This window comes from Emydura macquarii, unplaced genomic scaffold (genome assembly GCF_026122565.2).
Source record: "Emydura macquarii macquarii isolate MOO-44397 ecotype Brisbane River unplaced genomic scaffold, CSIRO-AGI_Emac_v2 contig_2768, whole genome shotgun sequence".
Lineage (NCBI taxonomy): Eukaryota > Metazoa > Chordata > Testudines > Chelidae > Emydura > Emydura macquarii.
Genome location: NW_027132905.1, coordinates 28,066,157 through 28,094,123, shown reverse-complemented (window position 1 = coordinate 28,094,123; position 27,967 = coordinate 28,066,157). Strand labels below are relative to the sequence as shown.

At 46.9% G+C, this 27,967-nt stretch overlaps 1 long non-coding RNA gene across 1 annotated transcript; it reads left to right on the top strand.

The window, feature by feature from the left end:
* The first annotated feature begins 22 nt into the window (after positions 1-22).
* Positions 23-25,586, top strand: LOC137165686 (uncharacterized). Its single transcript, XR_010923457.1, has 3 exons — positions 23-51; positions 1,721-1,795; positions 25,510-25,586. It is a non-coding gene; the product is annotated as an uncharacterized lncRNA (long non-coding RNA).
* The last annotated feature ends 2,381 nt before the right edge of the window (positions 25,587-27,967 follow it).

The following is a 27,967-nucleotide window of genomic DNA, read 5'->3' as shown; positions in this document are numbered from 1 at the left end:
AGCCCCCCTCCCGACACCCTCCCAGGCTCCTAGCCAGGCTCCAGGCAGCAGGTAAGTCCCAGCAGAGCAAACCCGACTACTAGGCTAGGGTTAGGAGGGTGAGTGCGCAGTGGTGGCCAATGTGAGGCCACTGGAAAATTGGGCACCAGCTGGCACCCCCCACAGCAGACATCCAGTAATAAGTGGGGGGAACTAAGCCCTGGCCTCCGGACACCCCAGCAGAAGCCAGGAGAGTAGGGGGGGAAAAGCCCCACTGGCCGCCACATGGGGAAGCTGCGGGAGAGGGAGAGCTGGCCCCAGCAGAAGCCGGGAGGGAGGCAACTAAGCCTTGGCCCTCGGCAGAAACTGAGTGGGCAGGTGGAAAAGCCCCAGGGGGAAGCCACGCGGGTGGGTAGCTGGATATGACCACTGGCCCTGGCAGAAGCTAGGCAGGGGCACCCACCGGCAAAACCAAAAAACAGCACTTACGCATGCAAGTGTATAAATGAGTATATCGGTATTAAAGGGACACTGTCAGGAAACATTGGGACCTAATTGTTGTGGTGATTTTTAAAGCTAATTTAATACAAACCATTTTATGTTTGGGTTTCACTATTGGCTGCAGTGGTCCCCATAATCATAGCTCAGCCATTGCCCTGCTGTGCTGGATGAGAGCGAGAAAGCAAAACTGACTAGACTCAGACATGACATTGACACTTTCACTTTGGTGGGACATGCAGAAAGCTCAGTTAAGGGGTGAATTTCATCTTGAAAGCATAAATTACGCAAGGTCAATTAAATTAAAAAAATTATCTCACTTTTAACAACCTGAGGCATTTGTAGGAATGCTCATCTCCACAGTGTCCCTTTCACACCATGCCAGCCTAGCCTATGGACTGAGACAATGCTAAATACAAATTTGCACAACAGACGTCAGCCACTCACGAGTTAGCGTTTGTACGAAAATGTACTGTTGAAGCACCTCCTCGCTTGTAAAATGGGGGCCCTGAGCTCCCCTCCCCCACATGTCATAGGAAGCTGTGCCCCTGAGTCCCCCACTCCTCATGACACATCTCTTTTCCTAGCAGAGAACAGCTCCTGTGCTTGCTGTTAATATACATCACACAAAACCTACCCTCTGCATGCACTTGTCTTAAATAATATAATAGCCACCAAGGAGCTGTTCTGGTGCTCTGATTTGTCCAATGCATGTATTTAATTCTGTGCAGTGCTAATCTCCAGGCATTTCAACTATTGCCTTTGAACAGGCACTCAAACTCTGAGGAATCCCCACCTCCTAGCATCTTCTAGCTAGGGCCTTCCTTCACGTCCTAAAAAATACCAAGAAATTGCTCTATTTGCAGTTAAAATCCTTCAGCTCCTTAGGGGACAGAATGGCCTTGTGACCCAGCCCTTTTAGTTTTCTGCAGCCTTACCACCTTGGGCTGTGATCTTGTCAGATATCTCAACTTAACAATGGACTGCACTTGTCAGAGAAGCCTCTAAATAAACTCTACGGCCCCATGAGGTCCATGTGGGTGGATTCCTGTGACTGCACAGAACTCACTGCAGGACAGAGGTGCTGCAGGAGTGGCATGTTCAATAGGTGTCACGCCTCCTTCCTAGTCTGAATTGAAGCCATGCCCCAGAATGCTATCAGGGGGTCCTGTGAGCAAATTCCAAAAGGAGACTCACCTTCTCTCTCTCTCCATATGCCATTCTTCTTTACTTCTTGTCCCAGGATGCTGTGCACAACTGCAGTGCAACATTAAACAGCTGGCATGTATTGTACTCTAGGAGAGGCTGAATTTTGCTGGTGAGTGAAATTATTTGGCTTTTTGGGATCCCTGAGGATAAGCAGGATTATATAAATTGTTAGGCCTTATCTTAAGTAGTGACTAGGTATTCCATGTTAGCCATGAATTATTTAAATAAGTCCCAACACATCCAGGTGAATGTTCCTGGGAAAATCATCTCAAATATGGCCAAGTTATAAGTCTTTGAAAAATTGCAGTTCACACATGCTCACTAGAGCTTCCTAGATTCTAGTAGCTAAATCAAAGATGCCATTTGCACTGGCTATGCTTCAGCCCAAGGCATTAGCAGGATTTGCTCTGTAATTGCAGTTCTGGGCTGTTCCAGGCCATACTGGGTCCAGGCCCCTGAACTGAGAGCTGGGAATCTGTCTCTTCTGTACTCTCAATGATTTACTTCCTGGGGCCCAGGCAGTGTGGAGTTTAAAGCTGCCTGATTAGAATGCAGAGGGGTCGAGAGCTGGGGCTGCTGGTGAGGTTTGGGGGAGTAGACTGGGACAAGAAGCTAGCAGGTTAGACTGGGACTAACAGCAGGAAACTGGGACTGATGGTGTGTGTGTGGATTCTGCGACTGTCTGTACAAGAGCCAGAGAGGGAAACAGAGCTAGTAAGTGGGGGGAGACTGGGACTGGCTGGGCATGGAGACTGGGAGTGAGAACCAATGGGGTGGGGGGAAAGAGGTACCTATGCCCCTTGTGCGTATGCCTTATGATACAGACTTTAATCAGTGTCACATATTATTTATTCCACGAGACCCTTACCTCATTCAATGCACAGGATGGACCAGCTCTGGGGGTGGAGCAGGGCTGTGCCGTGAAGGAGGCTGTTGTTTGTAGGACCCTGCTTCATTTGTTGCAGAAGTTGTAAGGTGTCTAGTGAATGAAGCCGGGGTTTCAGGAAGAGAAAAGATGGTTTCCTGGTAAATGCTGCTCTGGGGAAACTGATTCTATCCCTTCCTCTGCCACAGAGTTCCTGTGTGATTCTTGGCAAGTCACTTAAACCAAACTTTTCACAGGGGTCACTAATTAGGTGTTCCTCACTTTCTGGGTGCCTGACTTGAGCCCCTTGGGTCTGATCTGCAGAAGTGCTGAGCTCTCACAAGTGCAGCTGAAGTCAGTGGGAGCTGGGCTTTGAGCATATAAAGTGCTGTACAATGCCATGCACTCTGGAAAATCAGCTCCTCAACATGGACACCCAACATTAATGTACACTTTTGACCTTCATGTCTGTGCCTTAGCTCCCCATGTGTAAAATGGGGATAACAACACCCAACCCCTAACCTTGCTGGGGTGTTGTGGAGATAAATTCATTAATGGTTGTGAAGCACTCAGATACTATAGTGATAAGAAAACACATGAGGAACTTACGAATTCTGTCTTCAGAGCAGGGTTTGAATAATGTGCAGTAAATAAAGCCTGGGACCATGCACTGAACAACGAGGAGAAAACAAAATATTAACTAGTATGTAATTAAAAGTTGTATTGTAATGCATATACACAAAGGGACTGAATTAAGATTGCACAAGCAACCTTGTTCCAGGACTTTCCTAGTTTTTCAGTGCTTGACTTTGCAACTTTAGTAATGTTATTTTAACATAGTTTTTCTGTGTATTGTTCTTAGTAATAGCCAAGTGAGTGTGCAGCTTCTGAGTATAACCTGTGTCTATGCCTAGGATCTTTTCTTTCAATTGCCCTTTGATTATATCTCAGGGTAATTCCATAAGCTATTTTTGCCCTTGATAATACACATCACCAACTTGTGAGGCACCTGGAATCTACTCAGTGCATCACTAGTTTTACATATAACTGCGGGGGGAAAAGGAAGAAGATCTTTTATGTTGCAATTCACTTAATCCGATTTTATTACTGCTTATTAGCTCTTTGAAATGCTAACAGCACCGTCTATTGACACTGGGATTTTAGCTATTTACATTCTAATTCTGCTATATTTTGCACTTAATGTTTTAAGAGAGGTTTTTAGGTGGTATGTTGTATGTGTTGGAGTGTTTCTGTTGCACAGTATTGTACAAGGCTCTGAGCAGCTGCACAGTGAGGGCACTTTAAGAATTCATAATTCTCATTGTTACATTAATCCTCAATAATAAACTGCCAGGTGACATTCAAACGATGGGCCTGAGCTGCAAAGATTGCATCTGGGTGCAGGCCCAGACTCCCCCAATGTTCCAGGAGATGCAGATCTAGGTTTAGTTCAGAATCATCTCTAAATTCAAGGGAAATAGGTCCCTTAAAACTCACCCCCTGCCCCATGGGGAGAGAGGGGGAGAACCAGCAGCCCAGCTGTCCAACGAAGAGGAGTCCTGCCTAGTGACAGGGAGTGGTCTGCCATCCTTCTGGAGAGGCAATCTGCTGCCAGAGATGTCCAGCTCCTGCTGGTTAGAACTGATGGGGAATGTTGCTGGTGGGAACCATCTGCTAAGAAGAGTTCAGCTTCCATCTGGATTTGGGGGAAAGCACCAAGCCAGCAGATTCTTTTTATCCAAGCTGTTTCATCCATCCCTAGTTTACATGCTGTGTACATGTGTTACATTAGCTGCTTGAAATGTCTGTCATTTTCTTAGCCGGTATTAAGATCTCTGTGGCATCTCAATGTCAAATACACAAATTACGGGTCACACTAAAATTGTCCTGGACACTCTGTCCCTCTGCTATTTGTTCTTTCTTCTCCTCCTCTCTCCTTCTTGCTATCCAGCTGCTTCTTTGTGGAGAGAAGGTTTTGTGCTCTGCAAACTGACAGATTTGGGTTTATTCTGATCTGCTGTGCCCAGAACTCCATAGCCAGGGAGAGATAGAATGCGCTGCACTCATCCGCCAGATGCTGTCAGCCCCAGTGGAGCGCCCATCCTGGTGGGGCATGAAGTGGGGGGAGAAACTCTCCACTGGTCATGCCTTAGACCTTTAAGAGCTTTATTGATAGATACTAGAGGCTAGAAGTGAGTAGTGCGCCCAGGGATCTGTGCAAAGCATCAGCGCTGAGTGCTGTTTACTGCCCTTCTTGCTCAATAGATGGGCTGCTGCATGATGCACAAGATGGAGTGTCTGCATCTGGCCTCCACCCTCCTCCTAAGAGTGAGTGAGTTGCAGGAATCTAACTTCAAAGCATGGAAGGCTGGGTGCTCATGGACACGGAGAGGGTGCTGGAAGTCAGAGCTCACCACTGTTGCTATCACTGTTGTCTCTGTCTAAACACAGGAGGCAATAGGGAGGCCTAAAGGTAACTAATATAGAACAGCATTAGCACATGATGCTGTAACTTCGTTATCTGAGGAACTAACCCACTAGTCCCTGCTGTTCCTAGTAAATGGAATGCTAGACTGGTGTGTGAACAGCACCGTTCACACAGGGGATCACCAGATGTGACTGAAGGGGGAAGAACTCACATATTATGAGTGGAACCGAAAGAAGACTCCTTGGAGATGATCAGATCAGTTGTACTGCAAGCATATTCAGGGAAATGGTGAGCAATATGTCTAATCCTATCTGTCAGTGCATGGCTGACACATGCTCAGTAGCTATACAAGGGAAAAGAGCTACATGTCTGGTTATTTTAAATCACAGGCAAAAGCACCAAAATAGGTTTAACAAATTGCAAAATTCCCCAATGTCACTTCTGTGCAGCTTCTCAAATCGGAGTTGAAGGGCAGAGCTGAACAGCAGGATGTGGAAAATATTAAGAATCTCTGCTCCATGACCACTACCTAAAATATCCCGTGATGTAAATGCATCTGAACCTTCACTCAGAAGGACTGCACTTCAGAGACAGCGTGAAACTCTTCATTCCTCTCTGCCTCTCTTGCTTTGAGGAAAGGTATAGCACTGTATAACAGGGTTTCTTTGCTTTTTTATGGCGCATTTCAAAGTGCTTTGCAAATATTAATCAGTTTACCTTCACCATCACTCCCTTATGAAGATGATAGTTATCATCAATCCATTTATAGTTCGGGAAACTGAGGCACAGGGTGATGAAGTGGCTTGCCAAAGATCACAGCTCATTCTTTAGCTGCAAGACCATCCTTCCCCTCGTACATGTGAGGTGTTGTTAATTGTTATTAACAATCAATGTTGCTATTTAAATGAGAGCAAACATGGCTCATGCTGTTCCACAGTGTGGCTTGTGGATCTGCAGAGATGATGCCAGTAAGATCAGGATGGTGCAATGCACCAGGTTCTGTAGATGGTCTGTAATATTACAGATAAACTACTGCAATGTTGTAAATTGAGGCCTCAGTCCTGTGCAGACTTAAGCATGTGCGTCACTTTATGCCTATGAGTAATCCCAGTAATGTTGAACATGTGCACGTTTGCAAGCCCAGGGGCTAAGTGTGACCTGTGTGTTCCCAGCCCGATGCCTGGATGGCTCTCACCTGGATGGAGTTTGGCTGCTCTGGCATTTGTTTCTGGGACCTTTGATGATGCTCAATAGAAATGCAAATGGGTTGCTTTCTTTTCGGCTGCTTTAATATCCTAAAGTTGTTGTTTACAAAAATCAAACGTTTCACTGTTAGCTACTCCAGCTTGTTGGCGAGCCCTTAAGGCTCAGTTTAATTGCAAGTAAATGATTCTTAATGATATAAATCAGACCCAGCAGAGGCTGAGCGTAGTCCTGATGTTTTGCATTGTAACCAGGAGTTAAGAAATGAAGTAATCTCAGAGTGAAAGGGGGCAGGTTTCAATCTGAAATTGGGCAAATATGAGACACCATCAAGAAAAGATAATCACTCGGCAGGATAATAATGAGGCACCAGCTTATCGGCTTTGCATGGTGAATCCTTAATATGCCTCTAGCAGATTTTACTAGCTTGAATTTTAGAAGCGACAACTCAATAAGAAAGTTAATGAAGGAAAGAGAGATGGGTCTGACCAAAATGCCTCTCTGTTATAGCGGCAGGGACCAAAAAGTTGTTGGTGCGGGGTGTTGCCATTGGTCTGTTTCTGCTATGATTGGATTGGTCTGACATCATGCATCCCTGAATCAGAACAGCCTTATAGGGTAAATTTCACTCATGTCCAAAACACCAGCACAAACCATGCCCCAAACCCAAACACCAGCACTATAAACCATGCAAGGCCTCAAAATCGGGTTTATATGGTGCATAGCCCTTGTGTTGCACCCCTGCACAGGGATGAATTTCACTTACAGTGCGTAGCAATTTCCTTGCTACCGTCATGCTTTTTTCCTATTATCATCTTGGTCTCTCTCTGATATGTTTCAGGATATCATCCTGTTCCCCTTCTATGCTAAATGCAGCTAGTCATCAGTGTAAACAATTGCTCTTGTGCCCTGGGACTCAGATTTTAAGGTCAGAAGGGACCATCATGATCAGCTGATGCATTTGTGATATACCTTCCTGGACACTGTTATTGTTAAGCACGCATAGACTGTATGCTCTCTGGGGCAGGGACTGTGTCTTCCTGTGTGTACAGACTCCATAGCACACTGGGGCTGCTATCAGAATAAAAATCTGGAATCCCAAATGAAGAACTGAATAGTGATGGGGAAAAATACTCAGAGCTATAGTTCAGTTGAAAAAGAGCCCTCTGAAGTCTGGATGTTTATCCAAAATACCTGGGCCTCTGTAGTCTGTAAAACTGAGCTTGACTTCTCATGAGACTAAGCTTTCCCATGGGAATTCTGGTATTTCCTGGTACTGTAATGGGCCCAAGGGAAAGTGAAAAGGGTTTCTTAAATTGTAAGCTCTTTGGGTCTGGGACTATGATTGTGTGTTTGTGCAGCTCCTAGCACAATCAGGTGCTGATTTTGAGTGGGGCCTTTGGGTGGTTCTGAAATTCAAGTAATAATTAATACATGCAGAAAAGACTTTTACTCCGTTATTTGATTTTTGGGTACATGCCACAATTATAAGATCCTGCAGAAAAAAAAACTTCAAAGTATAATAATAAATAAAATAATAATAATAATTTCTGGTTATATTGTGTCCTTCACACCAGGATCCCAAAGATACTTTACAAAGATGCGTAAGTAGTATTATCGCCATTTACAGATGGGTAAACAGAGGCACAAAAAGGTTAAATGACTTGTTCAAAGTAATCCCATTGAGTGAGTCACAGCTAAGAATAGAACCCAGCCATTCTGGCTCCCATTTCCCTCCTTGCTAATCATGATACAGACTCATCCCCCACATGCTAAACTATGGCTTTCATGTCAGCACTCTTTTCAGTAACTACTGTAAGATGTCAATTCCCTGACTAGATGTTTTGGGCTGCTTTTCACGTGTACCAGGTAGATAAATGATTAAAGTATATTTTTGGAAACGTTTCTCATTGCTATTTTAGAATGACTTCTATGAACGTAGTTTTCAAAGTTCAATGTCACTAAAGAAATTTGAAGTCACAAGTTAAAATGTGTCACTCTGAAGTTTTAGTTTTTCTGGACATTAAAATACTTGCTAAGCAATGGTAACTCCTGCCCCAGTGTCCCCTCCTGCTCCTAGAGAGATCAACAGGAGTTTTGCCCCTGGCTTCAATGGGAGCTGGATTTGGCTCATGTTTTTTATCCTCTCCAGAGACCCAATTATGAGACAGTCCTGGCATGTGAACGGGAGAGAAAGGAAAGGTGAAATTGTTCAGGGGAGAATTATGAGGTATTTAGGATTCAGTGCCAAAACCTGCTCATCTTAGTCATGCCTTTAATCCCACTGAAGTCCGTGGGAATTCTCCCATAAGATATACGGGATTTAAGTCTCCGAAGCAGATATGGGATGCAGACAGGTCCTTTCACACCACTTCACGCTCTCCATAACAAGAGCAGAAAGTAGCATTTGTGGCCCAGTCCTGCCCACACTTCCCCCCAGGGTTAATGCTTACTACTGCCAATGCTTCCATTGACTTGGATGCACTATGCCCTGGAGTATCTGCAGGATCAGGCCATGGCTGTAATTAGGAGCCAGTACACTTGGAATAAATAGAAAATGCTCCTTTACCCAGCATGTCATTAGCTGGAGAAATTCACTGCAGCAGCGGCTCACAGAAACAACTGCTGAGGCTACATTATTTAAAAGGGTTGAATTACCGTACGGTGAATAACGTCTGGAGCTATGAAAATCAAGATGAGGCTAATCAAATCTCATGCTCCAGGCTGCAAGCTGGTCCCTGCAAGGGTCAGGCAGAATGTCCCCCATCCCACAATGCACAGAGGTAGCATTAATTTTCTTTTTCTTCAGAAGCATCAGATTGTGACCACTGCTGGAGGCAGGATGTTGAGCTCGATGAGCCAATGATTGGATCAGATGTGGCAAGTCCTATTGTTTTTGCTTTCCTTGTGGCATAGGTCATGCAATCACTCCAGCTGTTCTGGGCATCTGACTCAGTGTCAACGATGGTAGCTAAGTCCCATAGTCCAACCTGCTGTTTAAAGTGAGCTCAAGTCTCAGATATTTGGCACTCTAGCTTTCAACAAAAACTTCTTTGAGTCCTTTTACTAAATGAGCTGGTTTCATAGAAAAAGCAGGAAAGAGATTAATCTTGCTCCAAACAAAAATAATACCCAAGTAAATATCACGTTCTGCTCCAAGGAGCTCACTAATGAGAGGAATAAGCCTTCTGTTTCTCAGAAGAGCTGCTAATCCTAAAATATGGGGAATTTGGAAGCAAACTGTCAGCAAGAACATTTGTTAGAACTCACGCCCAAAAGGGTCAAAGTAAAATATCCTGGACTGGCTCCAGCCTATTTCATCACTAATTTAAGAACAGCCCTTCATTAGCACATGTCATGGCAAGCAAGAAGGCGAAATATCAGATGCTGAATATAGAACTGTTCCCACAAGAGGCCACCGAACGAGTGAGAGAGATTTTTTGTGGGTGACAGTTTGGGATTTGTTCAAACACATCTAAAGACCATCCAGCCATCTTAGTTACTTGCCTATTGCATTGGGGGAGATTTTCAAAAGCTTCAAAGGGAGCTAGGAACCCAAATCCTATTGACTTTCAATTGGAGATGGGTACCCAAATCCCTTAGGCACTCAGGGTGGGATTTCTAATGTGGTCAAAGCCTCCTTCCTGCTTTTACTCAGTGCTGGAAAATGGCTCTGAGAGCATCTTTTCTCCTTGTCTCCTGACCACTTTCTCTAGCTGTCCTGAGATTCTTCACTGCCACTGGCTAGCCACATAGAGGGTGTTTTTAGCAGCTGCTTCTATCTTTTGCTGGCCCAAGTCTGCTCCTCTTTCTGACAGATACGGACTGGGCCATACTGATCCAGACTTGCTTGTCCTCCAGACTTGGACTACTGCAATGCACTGTACCTGAAAGAGAAATTGGGGGAGTGGAGGTCACTGAAGAAACTCCAGCTGGTCACACATACATTGACCCACTTGCTAAGAGGTACAGGATTCTGCGAGAACCTTAGCTCAGAGTTCCAGGCAGTACAATGGCTCCCCATCTACTACAGGATCAAATTCTAGGTCCTAATCTTCATCTCCAAGGATGAGTTGGTCCAGGACTATATAACTTTTTTTGCTAACAGGATCCTTAAATTGTAAGCACCTAGAAGATAATAAGGTGATAAGGAACAGTCGACATAGGTTTGTCAAGAACAAATCATGTTAAACCAAACAAATATCCTTCTTTGACTGGGTAACAAGACTTGTGGATGGGGGGAAGCAGTAGATGTGATGTAGCTCAACTTCAGCAAAGCTTTTGATACCGTCTCACATGACCTTCTCATAAGCAAATTAGGGAAATACAGCCTAGATGAACCTACTATAAGGCAAGTGCATAACTGGTTGGGAAACTGTACGAAAAAAGTAGTTAATAATGGTTCAATATCAAGCTGGAAGGGCATGTCGAGAGAGGTTCTGTAGGGATCTATCCCAGTTCTATTTAATATCCTCATCAATGATTTGGATAATGGCTTTCAGAGTACACTTATAGAATTTGCGGAAGATACCAAGCTGGGAGAGGTTGCAATGTGTTTGGAGAAATGGTCTGAAATAAATAGGAGGAAATTCAATAAGGACAAATGCAGAGTATCACACTTAGAAAGGAACAATCTATTGCACAAGTACAAAATGGAAAGTGACTACCGAGGAAGAAGTACTGCAGAAAAGGATCTGGGGGTTTCAGTGGGTTACAGATTAAATATGAGTAAAACATGTAACACTGTTGCAAAAAAGGTGAACATCATTCTGGGATGTATTAGCAGGAGTGTTGTAAGTAAGACACCAGAAATAATTCTTCCCCTTTACTCAGCACTGATAATCAGCTGGAGTACTGTGTCCAATTCCAGGCACCACACTTCAGGAACGATGTGGACAAATTGGAGAAAGTCTAGAGGATAGCAAGAAAAAAGACTAAAGATCCAGAAAACATGACCTACGAGGAAAGATTGAAAAAACTGGGTTGTTTAGTCTGGAGAAGAGAAGACTGAGGGGGATATGATGATAGTCTTCAAGTACATAAAAAATTGTTATGAAGAGGATAGTTATAAAAAGAATTGATAAATTGTTCTCTTTAACTCTGAGGACAGGACAAGAAATAACGGGCTTAAATTGCAGCAAGGGAAATTTAGGTTTAGACATCAGGGAAAACTTGATAACTGTGAGGGTAGTTAAGCACTGGAACAAATTACCTACTTGGGTGGGTTTTCCAAAGGGAGCAAGTATTGGAGCAGGCTGGAATTCTTTGAACAGCTTTTTTTTGGTTGAAAAATGGCCCTTTTTCAAAACTGGAAGGGGGGGGGGTGTTAAACCAAAGAAACAATTCAGCCTTTTGTTGTTGTGATTCAGTTTGTTCTGTCAGTGGACATGTTTTTCGCCCAGCTGTAAAGTGAAGAGAGCACTTGGGCATCACAAGGCCTAACTCTAGGCACCTTGGCACTGAGGGGAATCCTCAGCCCCAGGCCAGGCACCCAGGCTCCCTAAACAAGGCCCAGGGAGAGTTAGGTGCCTAAGCACGGGACTCTCAGAATCCAGCACACTGGGATGGGAGTTACCTAAGCTAGCCAGTAGGAAATGCTGAGGAGAGGGCTGTGACCATGGCATTTACCTACCTTTGTGGGATGGGGCTTAACTCTGGGAGGAGTGAGCCATGTATAACCACCACTCAGGATTCAATGCCATGAACCCTCTCCAGCTTAAGCCAGATCATCCCTTTCTTTGCCAAGAACGAAGAGGTGCTCCCCCGACTTGTGCCGTATAGCCCAGTGGTTAGAGAACTCACATGGGATGTGGGAGAGGCAGGGCTATAGGGTAGGTGGGATGGGATTAGAGGAGAGGCTGGCACCTGGGTGTCTCAGAAGAGTGCACTAACCAGTGGGCATTAGAGTCATTCTTACGCTCTCTGGCCCAATGACTATTTAAAGTATTTTATGCCAAGTGGAACAGCTTCAACAAGAAAGACTGAGAGACCCCCACACCTCCCATTGAATAGCCGATAGCCCAGCAGTTAGGGCACACTCATGGCCGTGTGGGTTCAAGTCCCTGCTCCTAATGAGGCAGAGCGACGATCTGAACCTGAGTCTCCTGCATCCCATGTGAGAGCTGTAACCACTGACTTATGGGTATGTGGGGGGCAGGTATGCTCTGAGCATGCCCCTGCACTGGGCCCCACATGAGCTAGATGGGGGGCACCTAGTTTGTGAATCTCTCTGGAGCTTGAGTGTGGGCTCAGCATTGAACTGCCTGGTGGCATCAGGATAGGTGGTTTTGTGCATACTCACTGGTGGAAACTTGGTCTCCTGGAGGAGGTAGGTGCCTACAGGGTTCAGTGGCAGCTAAGCAGGGGGGTTGTGAATGCTAGAGGTGCCTAGGACTGGATTTAGGCACTTAAGGGGCAGTTAGGCACCTAAGCCCCTTGTGAATGTAGCTCTTAAGAGGCTGTGGGCTGGTCTACACTAGAAACTTCGGTCGACCTAGCAACGTCACTCCAGGGTGTGAACAATTCACATCCCGGAGCGGTGGTGTTAATCCAGCATAAACTCCACTGTGGACAGCATTAGGTCGACGAAAGAATTCTTCTGTTGACCTAGCTACCGCCTCTTGAAAGGGTGATTTTACTACAGCAGTGGAAACCCCCCTCCCTGTGGTGTCTACAGTCCACTACAGCAGGGCAGCTGCAGTATTTTTAGTGCAGACATACCCTCTGTCAGTTAGGTGGCACAGTGCCTCAATTCCTTTAAAAATCTGCGCTTAACCCTTTGATGCCCATTAAGTTTTGTGTTTCTCTCTGGAAATGCATCTCTGTTGCTATGGCTTGTGTAGCTGCCTCTTCCCCCATTGAGAGGGTGCCCTGGCACCGTTAGAACAGAAAATTCAATGCACAAATTAAATCAGATCCCCCTGGAGTCCAAGAGAACACAACGAGTAAAACTTTTCTTCAGCCCAGCCAGGACAGATGGCAGCTCAGCCAATACCACCTTCCAGTGCTGCTGCTTATGGTGTACATCTGTTCATGCCTGCTCCCTGGGATGGATGGGGCCATCCCACAGGCCATGTTAGGTGAGCCTCAGCATGCTCAGACTCAAGGCAGCTTGTGTAAATATTTCATGGGTGACATTTGAATCAATGCACGTTCGTGTCAAGGTAAGAGGCTACTGAAGCACTTAGGGTGATTAATTCAGCAGAATATGCTACCTTCCCACCTATCAGCAGGAGATGGGGGGAGGGAGCAGTCTGGGGAGAAGACAGACCGAAAGCTTTGGTTTCTAAGCAATGGACAAGATATCCTTAGAGGAAAGGGAGAGTGTAGTACAATATACAGTGCAAGATACTCTTCACAGCATCCCATTACAGAGCAGCCTTGCATACTCCGGCTCCTGCTGAGCCACGAGATGCCTGGGGTGAGAACTGGAAACCGATCCATTGACATGGAGCCAGGAGAGCTGTTGCACTCTATGCACATGAGTGCAGCCCTTCAGTAGCAGGACTGTTTTGCTTCTTCAGCCCCAGGCTACCACAGAGGGAAGGTGGGAACAGGGGCCAAAACCAAGGAGCTGTTAGAGCTGGGCAGTCACCTGGATTCCTATAGGGCCTGAATGGATTTTGGATCATTCCCATAGCTTTCTACATCAGCCTGGAGCTGTGGATATGATGAGGAGCACATGGCACATCTGGTATTAAGGCCTTCCCAGGGCCACAGTTATTATGCTTTCTTTGTCTGCATTGTTACGTGTGCATGAGGCCACACATGCATCTGAGGCCTGGTCTACACTAGAGAGTTTTGTCGACAAAACAATCCTGGTGTACACACTGCACTGACCCTTTTGTCGACAAAACAGGGCAGTTTTGTCAACAAAATAAAACCACCTAGACGAGAGGCATAGTGTCTTTTTCGGCAAAGATTTTGCGAAAAAGCAGGTGTGTAGACACTGCCCTTAGGTTATATTGCTGAAAATAGCCTCCCGATTATCCCAGCATGCCATGGTGAGTGCCATTCTGGTAAACAGTTTGAGCTCGGCTCCCTGCAGCTGTCTGCCTCTGCCCCTCCGCTTTCAAAGCCTCAAGAAGTTTTCAAGTTAACTCACTGTGGAGCTTACTCCATAGTGCAGCAAACACAGTCCTGCCGGCCCTAAACTACAGGGGAGGGGTGTAACTCCTGCTGTGTTGTGCAGAGCCAGGGAGGGAGGTGGGGGCTGTGTCCCTCTTCCTGCCCCCGTAGGTGTACCAGACCCATCTCTGCTGAGGGAGGTGGGGGAAAGGGGGACACCAGCTATGAGCTGTCTGTGGAGCAGCTTCTGCCTTGGGATTGGTTGCTTCCAGCTGCTGCTGTCTGAACTTAAAGAGACAGGACAAGTGCAGACACACTCACTGTCCCCCGACACACTGTGTGTGTGTGTGTGTGTGTGTGTGTGTGTGTGTGTATCTCTCTCTCACACACACACTCTCTCCCTCCCTCTCATTCAATCATTCTCCCTCCTCCTACCGCTTCTGTGGGCTTCTTGTATTTGTGTTCAGCAGTGTCAGCTTGGCTGACAGGGCAGTTTAAAAGCCGCTGTCAAACTAGTAGGATGTCCATGGAACGATGGGATTCAGAAACCATCATCATGTGACACTGTGTCTGTCCCGCAAGGCATTGCAAGCCCTTCCCAAAACACCTTGTGTGCAGTTGCACAGTGGGATAGCTACCCACAGTGCAATGCTCACTTTGTGGACAAAAGAGCTGATAGGGTGACTGCATTCCACTGACAGAAGAAGACTGTGAAGGCACGCAACAGCAATTTAATTACAGTGGTGGCTGTCTGCCAGCAAAACTTTTGTCAACAAAACTTTTAGTGTAGAGAAGGCCTGAATCACTCCTCACTCCTTTCAGTAACTCCTGACCTGACCTTGCAAGAGAACAGGGCTTTTCCAGTGGCTGGCCTGCTGCTATGGAAATCCCTGCCAGGAGGATTAGAATAACCATCCTATTTCAGTGTGAAAGCAGTGAGATAAGTTGGTGGGAGTTCAGGGTGCTCAACACATTGTGGAACTGGACCCTACCTTACAGGCTCAGCCACCCTCACAACTGTGCAAGACTCAGCTCAGCACAGCATTCTGGGAGCTTGCCACCTGAACAGTTCCTAAGCAGAGATGGAAACAGGAAGCACTGAGAGACTTCTCCATGTGTCCCAACAACCATTTGTGGTGTGTGTTGGGGAACCCCATGATTTTAAAAGGCTTTGTCTGGTTTTCCTTGCATTTCCCAGGAGAATTTCACCCTGGCAGATGATCCTGCATGTTTAGTTCAGTCTGGGTCAAGTTAGGGGATAGGACAAAATTGGCATCTCCTTCACTTGACTCTAGGCAACATGTATCTGTACCAGAGAAATCCCAAAAGTGTCGATTCACTGGATGTACGGCAGAGAGGCCAAGCAGGCAGGAACAGTAGGGGCGACTATGTCTCCATAAGGCATAGGGAACAAAGAAGTCCCCACTGAAGATAGTCTTTCCATTCACTTCTATGGGCTTTGGATCAGGCCTCAAGGAAACCATACTTAAACCACCCCAAAGCCTGTGGTGACACAGTGTATCCACCACTAACGGTCTCACAAGGACAAGCTGGGCATCTGCTGATCAGAATACTCAGTCCCATCCATGTGTCCATCCATGCATCCAGACCACTACAACAGTCTATCGCTACCCTTGGTCACTCACATTGGCTGATACATTTTAGCCAGACAGATCCCAGACTATTTCTGTAGATGTGTTTTAACAGTTTGTGGCCAACGTTTTCTAAAGAAACTTCCAGTTTTGGGTGCCATAATCCGTCATTTGGGTAGCCTAATTTTTCAGCCCTTAAAGGTGATTTTTCAGCCCTTAAAGCCCTTTCTTTTGTTTAAATTGGGCTTGTCTTTTTCTTTTTTTTGCTTCTTTATGATATATGAAGGCAGCCTGAAAGCTTTACAGTTTTAAAAATCCAAACCCCCTATTTTTTTAGAGATATTATGAATGCCATGTCTGATCTTCCCTGACATTGCCAGAGGACATCTAGGAGGGCTCAGGGATGTTTATTGGGAACTCTGAGTCCTTTAACTGCAAGGTTGGAGTGTTCAATCTTTAAGAAAGGCTTCCTTTATCCAACATGTCAATTAGTCATTGAAGTTAAAGTAGGTATTGACAATAAATAGAATTTATGAGACTCTGGCTGAAAATCCCTTCCCCTCCCAGTCACTCAGTTTTCACTCTCTCTGTCTAATGTCATCATTTCCCTACTTTTCTAGTTACCATAGAATCTTTCATCCTGGACCCACTATTTCCAATCCGAAATGTTCAAAAGCCAGGCTCAGAAAAATCGTCCTAACTCCTTAAAATCGTCCTAACTCCTTTCTCCCTTCCCTCCCCCCCCTCCAATTTAAAATAAAATAATTACAAAGAGCCCAATATATTTTTTTAATTGTCTTCTGCTTTTTGAACCTCAAGCGTGCACTCAGCTCACTTTTTCAAGTATTTCCTTCATAACCAAAGGACTAGAAATGACTATTTTAAAAAGAAAAGCTGAGATTTTCATGTGATCACTAGATGTCAGAAGCTGGGGATTTAAGAAATACATCAAATATACCAAGACTTACAACAACAAGACCCAAGTTTCATAGAAATGTAGGGCTGGAAGAGACCTTGAGAAGTCATCATGTCCAGCCCCCTGGAGTCTCTAGGTTTGTCATGTAAAAAGCAAGCAGGATTGGAGTTGTGGGTTTTTTGTTTGTTTTTTTTAAAGCTGGGAACCCTCTACTCAGGCTGCCTGTATCCATCTGTCAGAGGCTGGGTCTTCCACAGCACCCTTTGGGCATGTGACAGGGTCTGTACTCAGCCAGCTTCCTGTCCTCAGTTCCCACAAGTCGGCAGCAGAGCTCTGGGAGGTTCAGCTCTCTAGGCCAGCGCTCCAGGAGTTTACCCGTCCAAAAGAAAACTAAAGCAACAGCAGCAGGCCTCCCTCCCTCAAAGGGCAGACTGCAGGCAAGCTCAACACCCTCAAGCATGTCACATGGAAGAGTTTCAGATAATCATTTGGGATCTAGCCCACCTTCCTCTCAGGGGGCTCAGGCCCAGTTGCCACTCCAAGACACACCCTGCTTCCAGAGGGAGCTAGAGACTGAAAGTCTCTTCCCCTGCTAGAGCAACTGCTGCCGAGTGCGGACTGAGCTGGGTTTCCCCTTTTGGGGCCCTCTCCCCAGACCTACTATGCTTTGCAGGTGTGGTGGAGCAGGGCTCCTGGAGCCCATGGCAGCTCATTCACCCTCACCTGGCTGGTGTGGGGTTGGGACACCCCCCTCACACCATCATAAAGAAGCACCAACGGCATTACACTATGTGTTTTGTTTCTTCCCCGCCCACCTGAGGCCTCTGCAATGCTCCATCCTGCCTACTCTGGAAATACCTCAACTGTCCCGCAAACCTGCCCTGGAGGGGCTCACCTCTCTGATCCAGCCAGCTTCAAATGCTGAGCTGGGCTAGCTAAACTGGTAGGTGACTTCCAGAACAAGAGCAGGTAGATGGCAGGGAAATTGGGCCCAGGGGCATTTTCAGAAGGCACTGGAAGGCTAGCAGCACTTGGGTGGCTTAGGCCTGTGTCTACACTGCAAAGTTATCATGTTACCAGCACTTGGGCTTTAGCCAATCCCCCTCCCCTGATGGGGCAGCCAGCACATGTGTAAAGCACCCCCTCACTTCAGTGAGAGTGGTGTGTGTATGGATGGGACTTGGGGGGAAGGATAACAGACAGGAGGCGAACATCCCGCAGTGCTGAAGGAACGGGTTCAAGACTATTTAGAAGGATTGGACATTCACAAGTCCATGGGGCCGGATGCAATGCACCCGAAGGTGCTGAGGGAGTTGGCTGAGGTGATTTCAGAACCATTGGCCATTATCTTTGAAAGCTCGTGGCAACAGGGGGAGGTCCCTGAGGACTGGAAAAAAGCAAATATAGTGCCCATCTTCAAAAAAGGGAGGAAAGAGGACCCAGGGAACTACAGACCGGTCAGCCTCACCTCAATCCCTGGAAAAATCATGGAGCAGGTCCTTAAGGAATCCATTTTAAGGCACTTGGAAGAGAGGAAGGTGATCAGGAACAGTCAACACGGATTCACCAAGGGAAAGTCATGCCTGACCAACCTGATTGTTTTCTATGATGAGGTGACTGGCTCTGTGGATGTAGGGAAGGCGGTGGACGTGATATACCTTGACTTTAGCAAAGCTTTTGATACTGTCTCTCACAGTATTCTTATCAGCAAGTTAAAGAAGTATGGGTTGGATGAATGGACTATAAAATGGATAGAGAACTGGCTAGAGCATAGGGCTCAACGAGTAGTGATCAATGGCTCCATGTCTAGCTGGCAACCGGTCACAAGCGGAGTTCCCCAGGAGTCGGTCCTGGGGCCGGTTTTGTTCAACATCTTTATTAATGATCTGGAGGATGGGGTAGATTGCACCCTCAGCAAGTTTGCGGACGACACTAAGCTGGGGGGAGTGGTAGATACCCTGCAAGGTAGGGATAGGATACAGAGTGACCTAAACAAACTGGAGGATTGGGCCAAAAGAAATCTAATGAGGTTCAACAACGATAAGTGCAGAGTCCTCCACTTAGGAAGGAAGAATCCCATGCACAGCTATAGACTGGGGACCAACGAACTGGGCAGCAGCTCTGCAGAAAGGGACCTGGGGGTAACGGTGGATAAAAAGCTGGATATGAGTCAGCAGTGTGCCCTGGTTGTCAAGAAGGCTAATGGCATATTGGGCTGCATTAGGAGGGGCATTGCCAGCAGGTCACGGGAAGTGATTATTCCCCTCTATTCGGCATTGGTGAGGCCGCATTTAGAATATTGTGTCCAGTTTTGGGCCCCCCACTACAAAAGGGATGTGGATAAGTTGGAGAGAGTCCAGCGGAGGGCAACAAAAATGATTAGGGGGCTGGAGCACAGGACTTATGAGGAGAGGCTGAGGGAACTGGGCTTGTTTAGTCTGCAAAAGAGAAGAGTGAGGGGGATTTGATAGCGGCCTTTAACTACCTGAAAGGGGGTTCCAGGGAGGATGGGGCTAGGCTGTTCTCGGTGGTGGCAGATGACAGAACAAGGAGCAACGGTCTCAAGTTGCAGGGCGGGAGGTCTAGGTTGGACATTAGGAAAAAGTTTTTTACTAGGAGGGTGGTGAAGCACTGGAATAGGTTACCTAGGGAGGTGGTGGAATCTCCATCCTTACAGGTTTTTAAGCTGAGGCTTGACAAAGCCCTGGTTGGGATGATATAGCTGAGGTTAGTCCTGCTTTGAGCAGGGGGTTGGACTAGATGACCTCCTGAGGTCCCTTCCAACTCTAATATTCTATGATTCTATGATTCTATACCACTGGGTGCATAGATTTGGTGCCCATTTTGAAATACCCACGGGTGTCCAAGTTCCCCAGCTATGCTGGCTCTCACAGCTTCCATTCCTAGGGTTGAGGGGACCCAGGCAACTTAGGAATTGCAGCCCGAATGAGGATTTCAGGATTGGGTCTCTGTTTTGGGAATTTCTGCCAGTGGGCTTCTTTCCTCTGTTCCATGTGTGAACTAGTTTGTGAAGACAGGGAGGGAAGAAGGGAGGGAGGGAGAGCTATCTTAGCAGAGCTGTGTCTCCCACTCCAAACCAGCAGCGAGGCCCAGGACACAACTGAGGGAAGAGCCTGGGTTACTGGAAGATGGGCTGGCAGTTGCAGGCTGGGAGCAGTCATCACTAGCAGGAGGCTAGGATGAGAAGGCAGGCAAGGCATGATGCACTTCCTTGGCAGCGCTTGGTGACTTGCCAGATGCCCAAGGGCAGCCCCAGATTTGCATACAAATTTACACAGGAATGGAGTCACATTAGAGGAAGTTAAAAAGATGTGACATCTTTTCTGAATATCACATTTGTATGCAAACAGGTACGGTGATCGCCCTGCGGCATTCTGCGAGCAAGGGTGGAAGGAGAGGTGTCCAGGATGAACTGGCGGGCTAGTCCCTGATAATGTTTGTGTGCCCTCAGAGCAGAATTCATTCCAGAGGCATCATTTCCAAGAGGATTGGCATAATTTATGACTTACAGTGCTAGGAAGAAGGGGAAATGCTGTCTGTGGGTTTATTTTTCTTGCGATCTGCTCTAATATTTGCACTATGCAGCTAATGCTAGGAGATAAATAGTAGGAGAAATAACCCAGCTGGTTTTGGAATGGGAATTCCCTGTTTTATGTAACAGGTGGGAATATTACCCAAGTTAAGCTGTGGTTACCAGCACCAAGTGGTCTGGAAGTGAGCATGCTCTACTGACATACAGGGAGTTGGAAGCCATTATGTGCAGATGCTACACCATCTAAAAGAGATGATCACTCCTGCTGGCCAGGCATGGCATAGCAGCTGTTTTCCCCCATGGCAACCCCCATCAATGTCTCTCCGCCATCGCAACAGGCTCCCCATAATTCACAGTGCTCTCTCTTCACGACTTGGCCCTCCAGCTAGGTCACTATATAGTCCCCTCTCTGGGGTATCAAAGTCTCACCAGACCAGCTGTCTGGGTGGGGCCTCTAACAGTCCTGTGCCACTGCCCAATGACTGGTAGAGGAACTCAGCCCTCCGTTTAGCCCAGGGAGCCTATAACCAGCAGCCAAGGTCTCCACAGTTCCCCTCCTTGCTGCTATTTTTCTGGGCTCTCGTTTAGCTGTGGTAGCTCTACCCTGCAGGGCAGCTTGGGCTACTGCAAGTGCCAGCTTTGTGACTACCGAGCGAGTTCCACTGGGAGGGCACGTAACCAGTGGGAGGCGGTAGGGAACTGCAGAGATATACTGGAGCTTATCATGAAAGGGGAGGTGCTGATCACTGTCAGCTCCCATTAAAGGCACTGCAGGTTTAGGAAACTGCACCTCCCAGTATCAGGCTCTAAGTTAGGAAAGGGGAGACTGCAAAGCCTGTAGGAGGAGACCTGGGGTGCACAGGTTGCATCTCCTGTTGTTAGTCAAATTCCACTGCTTCTTACAACCAGGCTGGTGTAATGGGAAGAGACAGCAGGGAGAAAATCATTAAGCCTCTTTCTGCTCTTCATTTTTTAAAAAGGCAGCTCAGCAGAACACATTAGTGGCTTCGGGGCAGCGGAGCAGCCTGCAGCTTGCAGTGTCTAATGGAGTTTGTTTTTTTGCCCTCTTGCTCTTTGCTGCGGCTGATCCTGATCTGGAGCCTCTTCCCCTCTCTCCCTCCAGCTTTTTCCCGGCTGCCACTTTCAACACGTTTCACCAACAGCTGAGCCGTTTTGAACTTTCTTTTCCCACTAAAGAGACAGAGCAGCATGCAAGGAAGGAAAGGGCCTGCTAATTATTTCCAAAATCACCCCCCATCTCCCGCTTCAAATTGCTGAAGATTAAAGGAACTTCAAAGGGGGTGTAACCTTTCTGCCAATTGGAGTTGGCAGCAACAAGGGCCGGGTTCAATATCTAGGTGTTCCTTTCAACAATACAACACAAAACCAGCTCAAGCCCTCACCCAGTAATTGCTGGGACAATTACACACACACCCCTTGGGTGCCTCTAGAGGTAACGCTTCCCTTCTCGCAAGCGCAGAGATTGAGCATAGAAAAGAAACTTTTAATAAAAAGGGGAAAAGTAACCTGGCATTAACTGGGGAAAATGCCGCAAACACGATTCACCCATATAAAACCATGAGCAAAACACCCACCCCAGGGTATGTTGGGCAGTTCCCTTTTGCCTCAGGTTCTTAAGACCAGCAACAAGAAGTTCCTTTAATGTGCTCCTCCCTTCAGAGCACCCCACTCATAGGTGTTGTCCTTAGTCAGGGCAGAGCCAGATTCTAGAGTTGCAGCTGCAGAGTTCACCTCCCATCCCGGTTGCAGGGGTGGGGAGAGAGAAGAAGAAGGCACCTTCCATGCTCTGCCCTCTGGATGCTATATTCTGGTTGCCCCACTGATCACTCAAGCAGCTGCTCCGCTAGCCACCCTGCTGGCTGCCCTTCACCAGCTGCTCTGCTGCACACCATCACCTTCTGCTACTACCTGTTTCTCCACTACTACGATTGCTGCAGGTCAGGCTCTTGAGGTTCCCCCTAGCTCTCTGATTCTCAGCTCTCAGTTCCAGAGGGGTAGCCGTGTTAGTCTGTATACGGCAAAAACAACGAGAGTCCTGTGGCACTTTAAAGACTAACAAATTTAATTTCTGCAGACATAAGCTTTTGTGGGCTGCAACCCACTTTGTCAGATGCAAGAAATAGAAATCAGATAGGGGGTATATATATATATATATACATCTAAGGGTAAGGAACAACAATGGGGAGGGTAGGTGTTAGCAAAGTCCATTCAGTTAGAGTAGATGAGGCCTATTCACAACCATTGATTAGAAGGTGAGAATGTGTGAACAGTGACAATTACTTGTAATGAGATAACCATTCCAAGTCCCTATTCAGACCCAGTTTGATTGTGTCAAGTTTGCAGATGAGTTCCAGCTCTGCAGTTTCTTGCTGAAGTCTGTTTTTGAAGGTTTTTTTAAAGTTGCCATACTTCTACAAAAAAAAACTTCAAAAACAGACTTCAGCGAGATGTAGTTAAGCCAACCTAACTTTGCCATGTAGACTAGCCCTGGGGATGCAAAAGAACAGAGTGAAGCAGAGGCAAGAAGGCCAAGCAACAGCTTGTAAGGACAGGGCGACCCTGGGACAAGCCAGAGCAAGGTCTGTTGGCTAAAGAAGGTTGGGGCCGTAATCTAAGAAACGGCTCCTTCTGTTCTTGATTCCTTCAGGGGTCAGAGGATGACTTTGTACATTCTTGTAAATAAACAAGGGTGCATCAAAGAAAACACCAGACTCCCTCAATTTTTATTTCCTACTAGAACACCCAGAGAGCTCTGCACTTTGACTAGCCACTTAAGTCAGAAAAGGGGCAACAATATTATTTCCCCAGAATTCTAAAGATATGGGGTAATAAAGCCATCCTTATGCAGGAGGAATTCAAGACAATTATACCAGGGACAGAGAGATCCCTAGTGCGGCCAGGCGCTGAGCACCTTCTGAACAATGCTGAGGTCCCTCAATTACCACTGGAGTCACTAGGAATCAAAGGCACCTGGCACCTCCCTGCACTGCACAGTATCTGGCCCTAAAGAGTACTAAAGATAGTAGATGGGAGAACACACTCAGCGTACAGAATAATCTTTTATGCGACAAAGTGAAAAGAAATATGTGCTGGGAAATTGAAGGTAAAGAGATATTATTTTGACATGGACAAGATATACTGACAATAACTTTTCTGTACGTTTAGGGGAAGCATTGTGCTTAATAGAGTTCATTGATCACTGAAATAGAACTTCTAACTCAATGCAGGTGGCAGCAAATGTCAGTAACACAGTACTGAAGAGCTCATTTATTGAAAATGAGGATGAGACAGATGGCATTTGTGGGAGGGGCTGAGGATAGTCAGCCCACACACTCTACCTGGAGTGCGCCTCAGGTACACAGTCACGCAGTGTGTCACCCAGCCTGAGCTGGTGTAAATGGCATCAGTGAAGCTATATGGATTTACACCTGCTGAGGATCTGGCCCTTAGTCTGAAATACAGAAAACAGCAGCTTGGCAGCTGGCATTCCTATTCATTTTATCCAGATGAGGCTCCTCAAGAGATGCAGAGGCCAGATTCTGATCTCACACTGGTGGAAATGAGGAGTCACCCCAGTGAAGCCAAGGGAGTGACACCAGGAGCAACGAGAAGAGAATCCGGCCCAGGAGAGTAGGAGTTCCCTAGAACTGGTTGGGGTTGCAGCCCCAAAGCCATACTCCTATAAGCAGCGTTAGCTCTAACCCCTTTGAAATAAATCGAGAGGTTTGAGCCAGGGCATATTTGCCATCTGCGCTGCGTAGGAGTGAACAGCACTACGCTGGTGCCAAGCTAGAGACAGGGCAAACCACCAATACTGCCTTCACGCCCAGTAAGTCCATTCTAGAGTGAACAAGGATGGGTCCCATATTCCCCTTCCAGACACATGCACTGCTCCCAACCTCACACCCATCTCAGGCAGATTACAATGCACAGCTGCTAAAAGGAACAGAGTTCCTGGAGTACAGGTCCATCCATGGCTACTAGCCAAGATGGTCAGGGAGGCAACCCCATGCTCTGAGTGTCCCTAGCCTCTGACTGCCAGAAACTGAGAGTGGACAACAGGGGATGGATCACTCAATGATTGCATGTTCTGTTCATTCCCTCTGAAGCACCTGGCATTGGCCACTGTCGGAAAACAGGACACTGGGTTAGGTGGACCATTGGTCTGACCCAGAGTGGCTGTTCTTATGTTCTTAGAGATCTAGCAAGGATCCCAGATACTTACAAGTTAGCTTGCTCCCAGACATCACTAAGAATGCTGCACAAGACCCAATACACCAACTCCACAGGAGCTGGCTATGAAGATGGAGGGGCTGCAACGGAAGCCAGCTGCAGAAAAAGGAATAGAGGGTGTTCCAGTGAGCACTGCAGAGCCAGCCCGGCTAGGGGAGAGGTAGCTGGAGTCATTTCCTGCTTGTGCATCCTGATTGGAATTGTTTACTTATTTCCAAATCATTCTGTTCTCACATATCCCTGTGAAAACCTCCAGGCCTGGTTCTCCACTCCGTGACACCTGTTTTATGGTGGGGCAACTCTAGGCCCAATGGTCTGTGCTGGGGAACCATGTGGGACAGGTCCTGACCTAGAAATTTGTACCAGTGTGAGGACAGCACTTAGCGTGCAAGATCTCCAGCAGCGGTGATTATGCATGAGCCACAAAGAAGCCCAGCTTAACTCTCAGCATCCAGTATGACTCAGAAAAAACATCCTTTCCCCTGCAAACAACAGATCTGATCGGGAGTTTGGACAGGCACCTATCATGGAGCCTTGTGGTGCTGCAGGGTCACTCTCAGAGCAAAGCCATACCTTAAGCAGGGTAGATGACGACACATCTGAATTATTCAGCATTCAGTGCTTTTACGGAGACCAAGGAAACAGATCTGCCAGTCTGTGCTGTGAAGCCAGGGACGGGAGGCACGTTGTAGCAAATCTGGAGGCTGGTGAGCGTCTCAAGTCTTGTGCTGGCACGTGGGGGTTTGGAGGGCATCACTCCGGAGGTGGATTTTGGCAGCAGAGCTTGCATGGAGACTGGCCGTGATCTGTCTGCAACTAGGGAACGTGAACAGGTCTTTGATTAAACTTTCAGGAGCGCAGACTGTTTTGATGTATAATGGAGTGAATGTTACTGAAGAAATCATGGGTGCATTGTGTATTTTTCTCTCTACTTTTCTCTTACAGATGGTGAGCCTCAGACTTGGAGTAGCTCTTGCTGCTTAATTAGAACCCTGCCCTAGCAATAATAACCGGAAGACACAGACAGCTGGAACATCAGGAAGAGACTGAGTCTGCTTGATTAAAAAGACACTATAGTGATGCAGTTAGAGATGAATAATAGTGACACTAATGTGCTGTCCTGATGAGGTGCTTCCCATTGGAGCAGCTCCATGCACTTTAGAAGTGTCATTGCCCCCATTTTACCAGCAGAGGCAAGGACTCCCCCAAGGCCCCTCAGCTAGTCACTCACACAGCCATTGCAGCTCAGGCCCCTGCATGCCTTGCCCTGTGCTCCATCCACTAGAGAACACTGCCTCCACGAGTGAAGGCTTCCAGGTAGTGATATACTCCTCCTCCCTCCCCTCCCCCCCTCCCCCCGCAAGATCCTGATCAGCCTCAAGATCCCTGCTGCCACATCAGGTGGAAAATCCGCTCCCCTGCTCCAGGCGCAATCATCCAACATTTATCTTAACACCCCCCTCAGCATTAGCACCTTTCCTGACAGGGAGATACAGTGAGATGAAGGCAGTGAATAATTGAACCCATCTCCCGCCCCTCCCGCCATATCTCACCTCTCTCTCCTTGGCCTTCTCCCTCACCTCAGTGTCTTTCCATGCTCTCCTCCCCTCTGCCTCTCTCTTTTCCACCCTTCCCTCCTTCGCTACTCTGTGCCACTCCTTCTGGGCTTCCCACAGCTGCTCTGCCTATGCCCTGGCTCCCCTTGTCCTTCCTCCCTCCTCAGCCTCTCTCCCCTTTCCCTGACCCCTCTCTGCCCTTGCCTCCCTATTCTCTCCTGATTCTCCATCTTCTTTCCTACATCTGCCCTACCCTACACCTCCCTCTCTCTCTTCACTCTGCTTTCACAATGACTAACAGGGATGCCCACCACCAAGGAATGAGAGTCCCTTAGTGCCGGTCTAGCCGGTGCATCAGGCTGGCAGAGAGATCTGGCACCATATAGTGGCTCAGACTGAGCCTGGGGAGAAGGGTCATTGGTCACTCATGGTTTAGATTGATACCCACCTCTCTGAGCACATGCTACATCTAACACAACAAACAATTCCCTAAATTAGAAAGGCAGATGAAAACCAATGATGCTCCCAACACAATTATTCTGCTCCCCATGTCTTTGGCCCAAAGGCTAGGTCATCGGGCTTCTCTCTAGGGGCAAATTCCACAATGGATCATGCTCTACTGAGAACGCCCTGCCAGCAGCACTGCAGATGTCTGAATCTGGGGATTGCTAGATTTAGTGCCTCAACAGTCATACAGGTGATTTCAGGTGCAGGGGTCAGAGGCTCAAATGGTTAGAAACATCTGGTTTAACGGGGTGTCAGTTAGGGAGCAGGTAGGGAGCCCAGAGCTGGGTATACAGGGGCAGTTTGCCCATGAAAATGCAAAGCAAATATTGAGCTTTGTCACCTGGAATAAATACAGCAGGAAGCTTGTGCCTTGGAGCTGCAGTATGTGGCACAGGGGCAGCACAACAGAGAAGTACATACAGGTTAGTTTGATATAATCCCAATGGCACTAATTTGTCACTTCCAGTGTGGTAAAATGGGAGAGCAAAGAGGACAGGATAGCTGCAATTTACTGCAATTCCTGTTTGTTCCAGGTTTGCCTCTCTGATAGTGTGAGCCTCTAAAATGCCTTGTTCCGTTAATCTATTTCCCAATTAGTTTATCTCTAGAGTTGCTAGCTGACATTCTCTTTGATTAAATTGTGTATCTTCTTTTTGGCTGGCAGTAAGAATTCTTCTTCGTTTGATTGTCTCTGGGTTTGCTCCAACCCAAGACACCATCAATATAGTGGACTCTCTATTCCTGCTAACATTTCTGCTTTCTTCTTGAGATAGTGGGGACATGAGCTGGTCACAGGAAGTACTTTTTGCCAAACGATGTGACCAATATGGTATACCCGGAATCTTTATTTGTGGTTATTTGCTTGTAAGGACAGTATGTTTTCAACACTTGCATACATTTCGCTCCAGTCTGTCTGCTACTCATTTCTTTCAAGGTTGGGAGCTGATAAACATTCTCCCTTTATAACTTTATAAAGCTGTCTTGGATCTAGGGATAGTCTCACTGGCTTGTTTGTTTTTTCTGCTTCCATTGTAGAATGGATTAATCCATTTAGCTCACCAATTTCCTTCATAACTTTGAATTTGCTCTGTGTGGAAATTCCTGAAGAACCTGGTCTCTCAGTACAAATGGATTGTACCCAGGAGGAGTCATAACTGCTTCTCTCAGTGATTACCTAATGAGATGTGTGTCCTTAATGCAACTCATTTCATCCAGCACATCACTGAGTTCTTCTGCGGTGTTATTTTCATCAGTCACACAAGGCCTCTATTATATGTTTGACGAGTGTTTATTCTTCACAAGCTGTGATGCCTAATGGGAGCTGAGCTTCCACCCACACA